The 9,707-nt window shown below is 42.5% G+C and overlaps 1 non-coding gene across 1 annotated transcript; it reads left to right on the plus strand.

Moving 5' to 3' along the window:
- Positions 1–8,533: 8,533 nt before the first annotated feature.
- LOC133296551 (small nucleolar RNA R71) lies at positions 8,534–8,640 on the plus strand. The gene has a single exon (XR_009749524.1). It is a non-coding gene; the product is annotated as a small nucleolar RNA R71 (small nucleolar RNA).
- Positions 8,641–9,707: the final 1,067 nt, after the last annotated feature.

The following is a 9,707-nucleotide window of genomic DNA, read 5'->3' on the forward strand; positions in this document are numbered from 1 at the left end:
CCATTATTTCCAGGGGCATACTATCAGAGTTAGAACGAATCAACTCCTTCGACAAGTACTTAGACAACCTAATTTAGCAGGCTGTATAATCTCATGGTCAATAGAGTTGTCAGAATACGACATCATCTATGAACCGCGACAGGTAATTAAAGCCCAGGTACTAGCAGACTTCCTGGTTGAAATGACACACTTACATGAGGCAGAGGATAGTGTCGATTGGGTCATTTACGTCGACGGATCTTCCAATATCAAGGGGAGTGGTGCAGGAGTAATAGTGGAAAGCCCTCAAGGTATTACAGTGGAACACTATATCCATTTTGGATTCAAAGCTTCAAACAACCAAGCTGAGTAAGAAGCAGTCCTCACCGGACTCGCCATGGCCAAAGACTTGGGGACAACAAACATAACCCTCAAGAGCGATTCGCAATTAGTAATTGCTCAAGTTCAAGGAAGCTACCAGGCCAAAGAGGCATTAATGATAAAATATTTGGAAAAAGTAAGATTACTACTGACAGAGTTTCAAAGCTTCAAAGTGGAGCAACTCCCCAGAGAGAAAAACTCACGGGCTGACATTTTATCCAAGTTAGCTAGCACAAAAGGACCAGGAAACAACAGAACGGTGATCCAACAAAGCGTCCCTAATCCTAGCATCATAATGGCCGTAACCAAATGAAATGCTCAACCATCCCCAAGCACACAATCCATAGTTGAGGATGACACTATGCCGCTGGATGATAAAGAAACTTGGATGACACCAATCTGGAATTATTTATACAAAGGAGAAGCACCACAAGAAACGCGCGCAGCCAAAAAACTAGCGCGCAAGGCTTCGTTTTATACCATCATCGACAACCAGCTTTACAAAAAGGGATTCTCTTCCCCAATGCTTAAATGCCTAGATCCCCAACAAGCTCAGTACGTAATCTCCGAAGTACACGAGGGAATTTGCGGACATCACATGGGAGGCAAATCTTTATCTAGAAAACTACTCCGGGCAGGATACTTCTGGCCTACCATGGAAGAGGATTCTAAAAAACACGTGCGACATTGTGTCAAATGTCAAGAGCACGCAGACTTACACCATGCTCCTTGTTGGATGGTTTGCTGATGGTGGAAAATATAAGTTCTGATAGGGGACGTTCCTCTGTTCTTGCAGAACACAGATTCGTCCCTTAGTTCCAACCCAAGTGCGCAAGTGCAAGCATCAAGTAATAAAGGGAGTATTAATGCCCAAATTATCGTTCCCACGAGGATAAAGTGCTAATTATTGTTTTATCACTGTTTATAAAGAGTGAAAATGAGAAGAAAAGTTAGTAAATGAACTGTCTGGTCAAACGTTCCCTACTGTCTTGACAACGTTCCTTAGGAACAGTAGGTTCAACCTGATGGTAAACAGTTGCTCGCTGCGTTATGTATGTGATCCTTCCTGTTTAGAAGAAGGTGAGATAACAATCATTGGAGTTTTTATAAGTACTAAAATAAAATAAAACCACCAAAACAGAAATAACTATAATCAAGAGACAACAGGGTGGTGGTTAAAACAGTTTAACAGAACGAACGGATTCACTGCTTCACTCTTAAAGGGGTTGTTTTCTCTGCTCAAGACTTAGCACCTTTTGGTTTTGTCCCAGTTTCTTTGCCTGCCAACTCTGATTCCTCAGCTCATGGTCTAGATGGCTCACAAGTTTCCATATTCCTGCGGCTCCCTTGACTCCAACAGGTACTTAGTTCAGAACCTTAAAATGGACGAGTTGGCCCCTTATTCCTAAGGTGACCAGTAGCGTTTTTGCCATGACATCTACCTTCCCCCAATGGCTAAGCTGTCTGAAATCCCTTCCTTATGGAAGTTCCTTTCTCAGTATATACCCAATTTCCATTGGCGCACAATGAATATAGCTTACTTAACCAAAGAAATACAAAAAGCTTCGGTCAAGAGTTTTGAAAACTGTTCTTTAAGAGTTTCACAGTTTACCCGTTTCACAGAGAGTTCAGCTCATGGCTGATAGTTTAAACATAATTATTCTCAACTGAGATCACATAGACCCGAGATTCAGTCAAGAGATAACGATTGGAACGAAGAGAAAAACACTTATATTAATTTAAAAGACAGTTTACAAAAAGAAACAAAAAATGGAGAAAGATGGGTATTTGCTCGTGAGGAGTCTTGATGGTTGTTTACAGAGAAGGGAAGAGAGGTTGTCACTTAACTACAGTTACAACTGAAAATTAATCTAAGTTACTAACTACTTCTACTACTAGGTGATCTTATTCCTTCTGAACTTTAATCCCTCCAGAATCCGATGATGTTTTTATATGAAGATGGACCTATTTATAGATGGAAGGAGAATGGCAAGCTTGTAAATCCTTTGGAGCAAGTTGCTTGAATGAGGGGACGGGTCGGTGGCAGCAGAGTATGGAAGCTGCGCAAATTGCTGGATGGAACAAGGTTTGGTGATGATTAGCCGTAGTTTGCAGGTCTTCCCATGTTTTACTTATGTTTTCAGCCAATGAGAACTCTTGATTCCCTGCTCTTCAAGTTTCCAGCTGCTCAGTTGGTGCACCGCCTTGCTTTTTAGAAGTCTTTAACTCTACGTTACCTGTAAAGTGTACAGAACCATTAAATGAATGGAGCAGGTGCATTAAATGCGTCTCAGTCCGTTCCCCTTTTAATATATTTTAAAAGAATACGTTACCATCCGTTCTCCCACTGTGTTTTTGTTACAAAATGTGTAAAACAAGTGATTTTCATGCTGAAGTTGCTCATCAGATGAGAGAACGTATGGTATTTTACCATCAAAATGGGCTTAAATGGGAACGAATTTACGTCCTATCAAACACCCCAAAACTAAACTGTTGGTTGTCCTCAAACAACTCAGAAATATTGTATTGGTCTGCCCAATTTAAAAGAATAGCATAACAGAAAGGAACTTGAGCCAGTGAGCAACCATGAACTTTTCAGAAAATGAACTATTCTCCATAGTAAACAGTAATAGTATTCTGTCCACAGAGAAGAGAATGTTGCTGATCTCTTGTCTCACTGTCACTCATGGGTTGGTGTTTGCTCTGTACATTCCTGGATGTGATTCTTCAGAACTTGCCTTTCTGATGTGTTCCTATGAAGTACAGTTGTCTTCCGTTCCAAGGATTTCTTTGATGGGTAAGTGTATGGAACTGTGGAAGATGTGGTGGCCTGATTTGTGGGATCAAGGAACGTTTGGCTTTTGTGCCTTTGAACTTGGACTTTTCCTATTTTGCGGGAACACCTTTTCTTGAACCTTTTTTCCCTCTTTGGAGGAAGGTTTTCTGGTTTTTCTTAAATTCTTTTGAATGGTTGTTCCCCTTTTCTTTGTTTTTCTTTTGTCCCTTTTTGGTTCATTGTTGAGTACGTTCCTTGTTCTTTCTGATTGACCAGATGGTGTATGATGGAGGTGAGGTGAGTGTGTGATCCTGTTTTAATCCTTGACAGCAGAATTCATCTGTCTTCAGCAGTACTTACAGCATCAAGGCAAGCTGAGAAGTTTCATTGTGGTTACACCTCAGGAACGCTCTCAGAAGTAGGTGTTTGGCATTTTTCTGTTCCTTACCAGTTTGAGTTCACACAGATCAGCATCCCTGCACTGTTTCTATTTTCAAGTACTCGGAGAAAGAACAAGCATGATTAGTCAGTGACTTTGTGTTTCATGTATGTTAGTTAATTTAAAAGAATTGGGCAGTCTTAATACTACAACTGAAATGCATGTATATACCAAACAGTTTGATCAAAAAAATCTTTTCTATTTCAAAAAGATTAATTACAAGGGAACGGAAAGAAACTAAATTAAAAACAGAATTTAAAACAACTAAGCTAAGATAAATAGGACGGTTTCTCCTTTTCATTATGGAGGTCTCTTGTCCCAAGGGTTCCTCTTTGCAGCTTCAGCTTCCTTGGCTTCATCAATCTCCTCCTGTGTCAATGGTCTCCTCCTGAGCAGATCTTGCAATCTGCGGACTTCATTTACAGGGAGCCATTTCTCAGCATCCTTCAGTAGATCGCTGATGATTGCAACCAGGGAGTTGATGGTGTACCTCATCATTGTTCTGCCATGGCGAATATGGACAATCTCATTATTAACATCTATCAGTCTCATCTCCAGCTGATAAACTTTCTTCTCCAAGTATGTTCCAAAGGCCCTGAGGGCTTCCTTGGTTTCTTTCCTTTCTTCAGCATGCTTGAGGAGGAGCTTATTCAGCAGGAGTTCAGCTCTGTGGTTATGCAGAGAGTTTGAGAGTATCAGGGAGTCAGATGCTCTTCTGATTTCTTCTTTGACAGCCTTGAGTGTAGATGCATAGGAGGCAGTGTTGGCTTCTTGGATGTTGGTCTTGATGATGCTGAGCTGTTGTTCTTTTTCTACCTTCTGATGTTCCTGGAAGGTGTTGAAGGCAGAGGAGAGTTGTGCCAGTCCGTCCCTTAGAGCCTTTAGCTCTGCATTGGTGCTTGTCATATCAGGTTGGGGAACGGATTGCCTTGCTGGCAACAGCTTTTCTATTTTCTTCCCCATCATCTCAAAAATCTTAGCAATCCCAATTTGTGATTTCTTTCTAGCTGCGATGGGGATTGCTGCAGTAGGGGAGGAAGGAGGTTGCTGGCTTTGCTGATGGCTGCTGCCAGCAGTCAAAGGTGCTTCAGGTGCTTGCCTGGGCTCATCCTCTGGTGGTCTGGATGATGAGGGTATTGCTTCAATATGTTCCCCCATCAGTGGAGGAACTGCCGTCCCTTCTTCCTCTGCCAAAACTCTAGCTAGAGCTTCATCCCCAGTGGTGTCAGGACGATCGATGGGGTACAGAAGAGGGCCTCCCAGACTAATTTTCCTGGGGACACATGGCTTCGTCTTCTTTTTAGGGGATTCCACAAGAATCCCCTTTCCTTTGTTATCTTTCTTTTGTGGTTGAGCTTCTTGCTCAACCACTGGTTTTTCTGCAGCAGGTGCTGCTTCTTTGTCTTTCTGTCCCTCTCCTTGTTGTTGCCTAGGAGAGGGTTGTGGTGTGATTTGTTATGGTGGAGAGTGAGCAGGTGGTGGGGATGGAATGTCAGAAAATGTAGAGTCTGAGCTGCTTGGGGACGTCTCCTTTGCAGCTGGTTTTGGTGCTGACTTCCTTCCAATCTTCAGCCTTTTTGCCAAAGGCTCATTGTCTTCACTCTCCTAGTCAGAGAGGGTGATAGGCTTTGCAGAGGATGCTCCCTCTGGCCTATTGCTATTGAGGACCCTCTTTATCCTCTGACTTGAACGTTCCCCTTTTCTTGGGGGAGGTTTGACAGGAGATTTTTTCTTCTTGCCCTGCTTGCCATCAGTAGCAACAGGGGCATCCTTCTTCACCTTGGTAGGAGGAGGGATGGTTCTTCTGGCCGGAACGTGGCCAGAGGAGGAGGATTTTGTAGGAGTGGTCTTGGTGGTCTTCTTTAGTGAGGCCACAGATGTTTCCTCATCACTAACTCTGGTAGGGGGAACGTCTGAGATTGGCAGGGATAGGTTGGGTGGTGTCAATGTATGTGTTTTTAAGACCGTTCCAGGTCTTAGCATCAATGACAGATGCCACCTTTGTGGTGTCATCTGGGTGTTCCTCTACACCAGCTCTCTTGCAGAGTTTGGTGATGAGGCAGAGGAGGAAGACCTTAGTCTTCCTTATGTCCCTCTGCAAGCTGTTGTAGATGAGGGTTACTGCATCAAAAGGGATGTGCTTGCTGATGCAGTAAATTTGAACTTGAAGTCCCCAGCTAGCAGAGGCTTCATGAGAGGTGGGGGTGATGTTGGAGTTGGCAAACAGTGCCCAGAACCTGGCTATATCCTTCATGCTCCCCTTGCAGAGGGACCCTTTGTAGTAGTTGGGATTGTCCAGGGCTACTGTCTGCTTCAGATCCTTCTGAAAAGTGTACACCTCCCTACTATCCATATATTCCTGGTATGGACAATTGGTGACAGATGGAAGGTGGAGTACTTCCTGGACATCAGCGGGGGAAAATGATACTTGTTTTCCCCTCACTGTGACCACATCAGGTGCTTCCTCTTCGGGCAGCCTCCTCGTCTTGTATAGGAATTCCCCCACCCAGTTCAAGTTTAACTCACGGTCATCAATGGCGAAAAGCAACCACCGAAGTTTGTCCAGTGATTCCTTCACAAATGAAGGCAGAACCACTTTGTCCTGATGCAGAGAAATGTTCTTTTCTGGGTACAGAATGATGGTGGGTTCAGTGAGCTCTGGTTCTTCGCCGCGATTGGCTACAGGGGTCACTTTAAATGAAAGCTTAGTCATTTTGTTCAGAAAGGGAGTTAGGGCACAAATGCAGGAGAGATAAAAGGGTTCTGAGTTGAATGGAAGTAGTAGAACTTGAAGAAATCAGAGATCGAGTTTAAATAGACTGTAGGGGGAAAATGAAAGGTTTCTAGGACGTGGAGGTTAAGGAGAGGAGGTTGAAGAGGTAGTGGAATGAGGATGTTACAGACCGAGTGGTCAACAGTGGGTGACCAGTTACTGATGGGATGAGTGTGAGAAGATGGAACGATTTAGGTCAAGACGTGGGAGAGAGGGAAAAGCAAAGGGTGCAGTTGTCTTAATGGTTGAGGAGACGGTTGCTTTTTCTGCACGCGTTTCCAAGAATTGCAATGATTGCAAATTGGATATGGCTGCGTATCTTTTTAAGTGACTCAGCAGGGCAGGTGTCCCAGTCACTCTTATCTCCTCACCCAGGGAACGTTCCCTTTGTCTTTTCCTAACTAATAAATAAATAACTAACTGAAATAAATAGTAAGAAAATATGCAATAGTGAGTACTAAAAAAGGAAAAGGGGACGTACTAACCTATCACCTATTATTTAATAAATCTAATTGAACATATAACAAGACAATAATTATATCTATATATATATATATATATATATATTATTTTGGGATTGTGTGGTCAGGGACCACCCTAAAACTACGTTTCTGGAACGGAACGTACTTTATTTGGACTTTTTGGAGAGGAACATCAGACGTTCCCTCCTTTTTGGGAGCTGTGTGGTTATGGATAACCACCCCAAAACTTTGCTCTTTGTCAGAGAGCAAATGTATCTACTGGGATGCCTCCCAGTCAGCGCATAGTTTAATGTCTTTAGCTAGACATGGTACTTACCTCTCAAGGTGTTTCAGAATTGGTTGAGGGGACCTCAGTGTCCCCTGGTAGTGATCCTGGTGTTCTGGTTTGAAGGTTAGCAGCAATCTGCCCCAGATGGGACTCAATGTTCCTGACCACTGGTGACATATTCCTTGACATAATTTTCCAGGGTGTTGATGCGTTGGTCATCTCTGTGGAACGGAACGTAGTTGTTTCTTCTTTGTTCAAACGTTCCACTGCTGCTACCTTGCTGATACTTCTGCTGATTGTTGTTGAATGGTCTCTGGTTAATGGGTGGCCTCCATTAGGAGTTGTGGTTCTGATCCTTAATGATAGTTCCTCCACGTAGAGGTGGCAAAACGGGCCGACCCGCCTCGACCCGCCTTCAACCCGACCCGCCTTCAACCCGCCTCCAGGTAGAGGTTGACCCGCCATTTGATGGTGGGTTGGAAACATCAACCCACCCCGTTTTGAGGCGGGTTGGTGGGTCAACCCGCCTAAAAAACAAAAAACAATTAAAAATTAATAATAAATTATAATTTATTAATTTTATAATATTACTTATTTTTATTTCACATTTCCATTAATTTTTTTCAATCTCAAGCCTAAATATACGCTAATATTCAGTCAAATATTTTTTAAAAACTTAATTTTGCCTCTATATATGGATAATCTTTGTCATAAGTAAAGTTTTTTTTCTTTATTTTTCTAGTTGATTACTAAAAAAAATGTATATCACAAAAGCTTAGTGACAAATAAAATACTACCTAATAGTAAAAAAAAAAAAAAAACTGCCCGACCCGCCACCAACTCATTTTAACCCACTACTAAACGGGGCGGGTTGAGGTGGGTTGGTGGGTTGAAAAGTGTAACCCAAACCGCCCCGTTTTGGCGGGTTGGCGGGTTGACCCGTCGGGTTCAACCCATATTGCCACCTCTACCTCCAGGGCTTGAATGTGTATTTCGTCCTGCTTGTTGATTGTCTCTGGTGAAGTTCCTATTGCCAAAATTTTCTGCATAACACACCAATGCAGTGGATGGGCAGTCTGTTGAGTCATGAAGGTCACCACAGGCTGAGCATGGTATTGTTTCAGTTGCTATAAGTTGTAAGACTTCCATCCTTGGTGCTTCTTGGTCGGCTTTTAGGTTCTTCACTTCATTCTTGAGTGATGCCAGTTGGGCTTCCATGGCAGTTTGTTTATCTAGTTCTAGCATGTCTGGCTTCCTCACTGGGCTCACTCTGTCTATTGGCCATTGGAGACATCTTTCAGCAGTCCCTTCTATGATTTCATATCTTGATTCAAGTGTTCTTGTAAAAAAATATCCTCCTACAGCAAAATCTAAGCGAGACTGAGAAGTATGATCAAGTCCTTTATAGAAAGATTGTAACACTCCCCAACTCTCTACCCCATGATTTGGACATTTTCTTATGATGTCCTTGTATCTCTCCCATGCTTCATAGAGATTTTCTCCGTAAAACATTCTGAAGTTAGAGATTTCTGCTCTAACATCTGCTTGTCGATACATTGGGAGAAACCTCTCTATGAACTTGTTAGAGAGTTCTTCCCATGTGTGGATTGATCCAGGGGTGAGAGTTTTCATCCATGTTTTAGCTTTTAAGCCTAAGGAGTGAGGGAACAACCTCATTCTCATGCTCTCTTCTGTTACACTCTCAGCTTTAAAATTGTCACAGATATCTTGGAATGTGGTGAGGTGTGTGTAAGGATCTTCTGCAGGGAGTCCATTGAAGACCCCTGCTTCCCTAATCATGTGAAACATGATAGGTTTTAGTTCAAAATTGGGTGCTACAGGAGGGAGGATTACTCCCCTGTCTGGTCTGTTCCTGAAGGAGCAGCCCAAGTTCTGAAGTTCTGTTCAGGGGGAACCTCTTCATTATTATTATTGTGATCAACCATGTTTTCAGAAAATCTTTCTCTGAGCTTCCTTCTTCTCCTATGGAGTGTACGTTCTGGCTCAGGATCAAAGAGAGACTCAGGTACTTCAATGGAGAGGTTAGAGTCTGTTTCAAACTCTTCACTCATAAACCAATAACACAACGTATATATATATGCACAGCAGATTCAGTGATAAAGAGAAAAAAATATAAAAGTAAAGTCAGATATACAGTATATGTGTTAGAAAACAATGATAACAACAACAGTTAGTGTTTCTATCCCTGGCAACGGCGCCAAAAACTTGTTGGGTGGTTTGCTGATGGTGGAAAACATAAGTTCTGATAGGGGACGTTCCTCTGTTCTAGCAGAACACAGATTCGTCCCTTAATTCCAACCCATGTGCGCAAGTGCACGCATCAAGTAATAAAGGGAGTATTAATGCCCAAATTATCGTTCCCACGAGGATAGAGTGCTAATTATTGTTTTATCACTGTTTATAAAGAGTGAAAATGAGAAGAAAAGTTAGTAAATGAACTGCCTGGTCAAACCTTCCCTACTGTCTTGACAACGTTCCTCAGGAACAGTAGGTTCAACCTGATGGCAAACAGTTGCTCGATGCGTTATGTATGTGATCCTTCCTGTTTAGAAGAAGGTGAGATAACAATCATTGGAGTTTTTATAAGT

Source organism: Gastrolobium bilobum, unplaced genomic scaffold (assembly GCF_033153095.1).
Source record: "Gastrolobium bilobum isolate Gb01-03AN ecotype WA unplaced genomic scaffold, APGP_CSIRO_Gbil_v1 utg17070, whole genome shotgun sequence".
In the NCBI taxonomy this organism is placed as follows: domain Eukaryota; kingdom Viridiplantae; phylum Streptophyta; class Magnoliopsida; order Fabales; family Fabaceae; genus Gastrolobium; species Gastrolobium bilobum.